At 40.6% G+C, this 6,172-nt stretch overlaps 1 long non-coding RNA gene across 2 annotated transcripts in view; it reads right to left on the bottom strand.

Moving 5' to 3' along the window:
• Window positions 1-81: 81 nt before the first annotated feature.
• Window positions 82-6,172, bottom strand: part of LOC108447583 — a 22,449-nt gene continuing 16,358 nt past the window's right edge. For both annotated transcript variants that reach the window (XR_001863242.1, XR_001863243.1), the window contains exon 5: window positions 82-1,024. This is a non-coding gene — a long non-coding RNA (uncharacterized LOC108447583). The remainder of the gene's footprint in view (window positions 1,025-6,172) is intronic.

The raw sequence follows: 6,172 nt of genomic DNA, 5'->3' as shown, positions 1-6,172 counted from the left end.
CGGCGGCTCCCAGCAGGGCTGTGGGGGGGCGTTCCGCGGGTGGAACAGGGCCCATCGGCTCCAGGATGGCCGTGGCCCGGCCCGAGCAGGGCCTGGGCCGTGCCCGCTGGCCCCCCCATGGGGCCCGCAGCCACCTGTCCCAGCACCGGGAACGAGACAGAGAGGCTCTGCCTCGGAGTTTCCTATTCTTAAGTGTGGATCACAGAGGCAGTCACAACTTTAAGTGGCTCAAAGAATTGTCCATATTCAAACTGGCCAGCTGATAGGTCCTGTCAGGTCACAGAGGAAGCTGTAAGCACCCCTTTGCAAGATCATCACTTCAGGGCCTATGCTAGCTAACCCATGACAATACCCCTTATCCTTGCTTACCAGGTATCAGTTCAGATTGTGAAGCCAATGTTCCAGTGCAGAACAACTGCTGATGAGGTGACTGCCTTATTGCAAAGTCTTCCAGGTTGTATCAACCACACATACAATAACACAATGCCCTGGTACTGTTGATATCTAAAACCCTGAATCAATTCTCATATAATATAAAATGACAAAATTTGTCCACGCCTCTGTGTGGCTACTGTACACTAGCTCCCAAGGCTGTGCAACTGGACTTCTTCATCTATCCAACCTTTTGGCTGCTGCAGCATCCCTTCATTTTTACCTGACCCTGATATTTTTTTTCCTGTACTCAGACTCTTTTTATTATCCTCTCTGTTCTCCCATCACATTTTCAAATTCTTTTTCCCCAGTGTCAAGGGGAAGCTTCTCAGATGAACCTTCAAGATGTTCCCTAAGTCTCTGAAGACATAATACCTGTCAGCCTCCACTGGGAGAGGTCCAAACATTCCTCCAGCAGCAGGATTCCCTGGTAGAATTGTCATGGCTGACTGTACAACAGCTACTGGGTCTGAGAGAATTGGTGATTCCTTGAGAGCAGGAAGGGCTGGAGAAATTGTGTAAACAGTAGCCTCTATAACACTTTTGGTCCTCCTCCAAAATCCTGCTCCCTTGGCTACGATGTGTTGGCCAGCTGCAGGAGACACCAGAGAAGAAAGGTCAGCTGAATCCTGATATGGGATCAAATCATAGAATGTTAAGGGGTTGGAATGGACTTTAAAGATCATCTAGCCCTGAGCCCTGCTGCCATGGGCAGGGACATCTCTCACTAAACCAGGTTGTCAATGACCCATCCAACCTGGCCTTGAATACTTCCAGGGTTGGGGAATCCACAATCTCCCTGGGCAACCTATTCCAGTGGCTAACCATCCTCATACTAAAGAATTTCTTCCAAATATCTAACTTAAATTTCCCCTCTTTCAGTTTGTACCCATTACTTCTTGTCCTATCACTACAGTTCCTGATAAAGAGTCCCTCTATGACTTCCCATAGTCCAACTTAAGATACTGGAATATTGCTGTGGGGTCTCCATGCAACTTTCTCTTCTCCAGTCTGAACAGCCCCAATTTTCTCAGCCTGTCTTAGAAGGGAAAATGCTCCAGTCCTCTTATCAACTTCATGGCCCTCCTCTGGAATTGCTCCAACAGTTCCATGTCCTTCTTTTGTTGGGAAGACCTGAACAGTGCACAGTACTCCAGGTGGGGTCTCACCCTATCCTCAGTACTCAGAAACACCCCTTATGCTTCCAAATTGGCCCAGGGAAGCAAAGCATGTCAGCAGGATTTACTCAGCAGGGCCTCGACTGCGGCCTTTCTAGTCTTCTCAACAATCCTGACGCGTAAGAACTGCTACACTGGCATTTTGAGGGTTTTAGTCCTTAGTGGGCCAAGCTACCTTACTAAGGAATTTCTGAGTGGTGGGCATATTAACTACACTGATCCCTTTTCTATTTCCTATTCACTCACACCTCCCTCCAAATCTCCCTCCCTCTTCATCTTCTGGCAACTTATGGGTCATGTTTGCCCTCCCAGGGATTAAAAATTTGTAGTTTGAACACTTTTGCTGACACATTCCTGTTCAGCTGCAGGTGTTCCTCCCACTCAGATTTTTGGCTGCTGCTTAAAGCTACATGCCTGGTCCATGGGTTGTTGAATAGTGGTTCCTTTCTGACTTTGCAGGGGAATAGGCATGCAGAGAGCTTGGCTCCTGAATGCATTGTGAGTGGGAGGATGGAGGTAGTTGTTGGGACTGAGGAGGTCCAGCTGTGAGGACCTTCAAGGCAGGGTATGCAAGCCATGGGGTGTTAATGGCCCATCATTAGGCTGGAAGGGCGTAGCTGCTCTAGGAATAGGTGCTTCAGCCAAAAGCATAAACACAGGATGGATTAATCATTTCACTAAAGTAGCAAAAAAAAGAAGGAACAGAAGGAGAGAAGCTCTTGTTTCAGTAGGGGTAAAAGGCTTCCTTTTTGAGGGTACCTTTCTGACCCACACGGAATAATCAGATGGGTCGTTGCAGTTGTCTTAGACAAAGTCATGCAAAACCAATATTAGCTTTATCCAGCTTCCCTTCCCTCACACCCCTTTAACCCTTGCCATCTGCTAATGAAATGAAGAGCAAACAATGTCCCTCCCCTCCTCTCTTGTTTCCTCACTTGCTGCTTTCTGACACTTTTAATCCATCTTGTCCAGCAGTCAAAATATCCAGCATTTGTCTTACCATTCATTAACAGCTTTGCCTCATCAGTGGAGCAAAGAAAAGTATTTAGCATTCAAAAACACAGTTAAAAGTACCATTGTAATGTATTCACACAGCTCTGCTGGAAAAAGAACAAGTATCTTTAATTTTGGCACAGTTTTGAAGTATTTGACTTTTCAACTACAACACCCGTGCAGTATTTTTAGTGTAATTTCCTGAAATTTATCTTGTAAACTAGAAGTCTGACCCAAAGTTATTGGTCCTCATCTGAATCACAACTTTTAGAATCGCAACACAGCCGTTTACAACCTGAACTAATGCAATAAATGGCAGGAGAAGAAGCTGAGAAAGTGAGAGTTGGAAATGACCTTTAAAAATCACCTAGTTCATTCCCCCTAGGGACATCTTTCACTATCAATTTGCTCGAAGCCTCCTTCAACCTGACCTTCAATGCTTCCAACGATGGGCCACACGCAACTCTTCTGGGCAACCTGTTCCAGTGTCTCATTACTGTAATTGTAAAAAATTCCTTATGTCCAAGTTAAATCTATCACTTTAAAACCACTGCCCCTTGTACTGTCTCTACACACCTCGGTAAAAAGTCTGATTTGCTAAAGGGAATTGCTTAAAGCTCCGTTTGTCAGGACGGATCAGCCTTAGCCTCCACTCTCTTGTACACCCTTCCTCCCCTCTACCTTCTCCATGACATTTTGGGAGCAAGAGCGAGATTATGGAGAGTACAGGTAGGCAGTGGATGTAATTACAGCAGGTGAGGGAGGAAAGTGCAGATACCTAAATCAGCTAGTTAAGCCAGGATCAGAAGCAAGTGAGGGTCACCACTGTGTAGAGGCAAAAATAACTGCACTTGCTCTGTGCAATGCAGATACAGCTGGTCATCCCAAGCCAGCATGGAAAACACTAAAATTTTGCATGGTGTGGATGTTCCTCATGCAGTGTCCTGAAAACAATGAAAACAGATATTTCCTCAATGAGATTGAAGATGTTTCAAACAGTGTAAATTGCCCACTGGCTCTCTGAGCAGACTAAGCATGCCTAAAGCATAGGGAATATTCATTAAATGTGTGCAAAAATTTGTTAACAAAACTCTACTGAGGATGTATAAATTAAGACTATTCAAACAATTATAAGTTAGCCAAAACTGAACAAATTTTCAAGGGCAAGTAAGTGATCCATCCCTAAAACTCAAAACATTCTTCTCTCACGTATCAGGTCCCTGCTCCAAAGTCTATACTCATGATCATCATTGTCATGGTAACAAGTGTAATATCATGTGTAAAACTTATGTTCTGTGAAACTGAAACTTAAATGAACAAAACCACCTCCAGTCAGACAAGGAAATTTTGACTTCAACAGTTTAATTCTAGCAAAGTTGAAAGCAATTTTTAAAAAAAGCACCTTATAATGGAAAATGTCAGAATTTTCTTGCATACGATGCCACTAATATGTCAAAAGAGCTTCAGCTGTCTGTATAAATTTCTGCAGCACACAACTAAGCCACAACAATTTCTTTCATGATGTACAAAACACTAATCATTTTCCTTCCACATTTCCAATCACAGAGCAGAATTGAATATTATACTACTTGATATTTATTGCATCTTATTGTTTGTAGCACCTTGGGTACAAATTTGGGTCGAAGAGAATCACTGGCTCCAAAAGCATAGATAGTGTTTTCAGATTGTGTGATGGAAAAGAGTAATAGAGGTGAAAGGCTAGGTGAAATCAGAATGGAAAGAAAGAAAAATAAATTTGCATTAGAATGAATTTTTATTCCTCAAAGACATCGCAGCAGATGAAAATATGAGTCTGGAGTATTTACAATTTCTTTTGTACTTAACGAATGACTTCATAATAATAAAAAAAAACAAAAGGTGGATTAGTTTATATTACCACTTTTACATCCAGGATTATTTTCATCCATTTGAATCTGTTCAGAGACATGTTTAAAATAGCCAAGGATCTCACCATACGCTCTCAAGTCCTACATGTAATTGCATTCTCCTACTCCAAACTATCTGAGTGAAAGGTGTCTTCCAGCACATAATCGATTATGTTGAAAAGTTTTTCTTTTAAAAAAAAAACAAAGCCCAGAAAAAATTACACAGAGGAATTCGCATCTGAATCACCCCACTTGAACAAGTCTAAATTAACAGGAACTAAAAAGAACTCATAAAATTGTGAAAATAAGGCTAATACTCAACTTATAGAAAGGTAGTTGTGCCTTCTTATTTTTCTATGCATTGAAGTAACCTTCAGGAGATACAGAGTAAATCTTTGGCCTTTATTTTTTAACTGACTGAAGAGCTTTCCTTCTAGAGAGAGAAGTTACACAGCAATTTTCCCTTGGGATATGTTAGCTTGAAAACGGATATAATTCCTATATTAAATAGAAGGGGAAAGGGGGAGAGTTCTTTTGCCACTAATTTCCTTGACAGTTTTGTCTTTGTGAGCTTAGAGATCAATTTATTTATGAAGTGGCATTCTATTATTACCAAATTAAACAATTAATAAATGAAAAGTACTCCTTTTTAGGGTACCCATCTAACCTGTCAGCTCAGAATGAGAATTAGCATCCTAAATAATCACAAATAAGTCCCATAAATCAAATAAGCTTCTAATGGCATTTCAGGAAATAAAGCCATGTCACACTCATAAATACCAGCATGAGAAGCTTCACAGCCAAAGCCCACCATAGCAAACATACCTGAGCATAGAAGCCTTGAGTCATTAATTGAGATTCCAGAGAGTGCATGACAATTATTTTGATACCTCAAACAATACAATAATAGATTGCTAATCTGAAGTCTGATTTCATACTTTCCCTTTAGTGTCTTAAAGACAGGTATTACCTTAAATAAAGTGAAACTCAGTTGATTTGCATTATATATACAAGTGTTTAGAGCTTAAGAAATGATCAGTCATTACCAAAAAAAAAAGAATAACAGATATATAGTGCAAGGGGAAAAAAACCCTAAATTCTATGTCAAAGATCAAGTAGGATTTTTAAAAATTTTTATTTCCAATATCAGTCACTAAATAATTAATTTGAAGACAGGAATCAACTTATTAAATATAAAATATATCTAAACTAGAAATACTCTCTTTGAAGTGCAGAACCTGGCTATAATTCATAGGCATAAAACACATGTAGAAAGTAGTCAACGCTGGCTTGAACCTCATGTGGTAATGGTATTGTCAGGTAACTATTATTTCAGTTCAGAATTTTCAGTTAATATTCTAGCATTCATTTGAAGGTTTTCAAGTCAAAAAACCATGATAATATCCAGTCTTGGCCGTGTATCCAGACACAGATAAAAATGGGCATTTTGAAAATGAGCTTGAGTAAAACTAGGTTTTAGCAACATAATATGCACGATCTAATATTAAGTGTTAGGAAAATGGAAACAAAGGGATGAACCTATGTCTTAAGCAGTACTTTTCAAGCTATATAATGGCTCTGTAGCAACAGAAAATACTGGCAGAAATCTTTTTCAAAGAGTCTCTGCAAATCTCACCAGTGCTGAGTGAAATGTGAAATAGATAAGAGTACTGGCAGTGAAAC

This window comes from Corvus brachyrhynchos, unplaced genomic scaffold (assembly GCF_000691975.1).
Source record: "Corvus brachyrhynchos isolate BGI_N302 unplaced genomic scaffold, ASM69197v1 scaffold56, whole genome shotgun sequence".
Taxonomy (NCBI): Eukaryota; Metazoa; Chordata; class Aves; order Passeriformes; family Corvidae; genus Corvus; species Corvus brachyrhynchos.
Note: the sequence above shows the minus strand (reverse complement) of the source record. Positions and strands in the feature narration are given on the sequence as shown.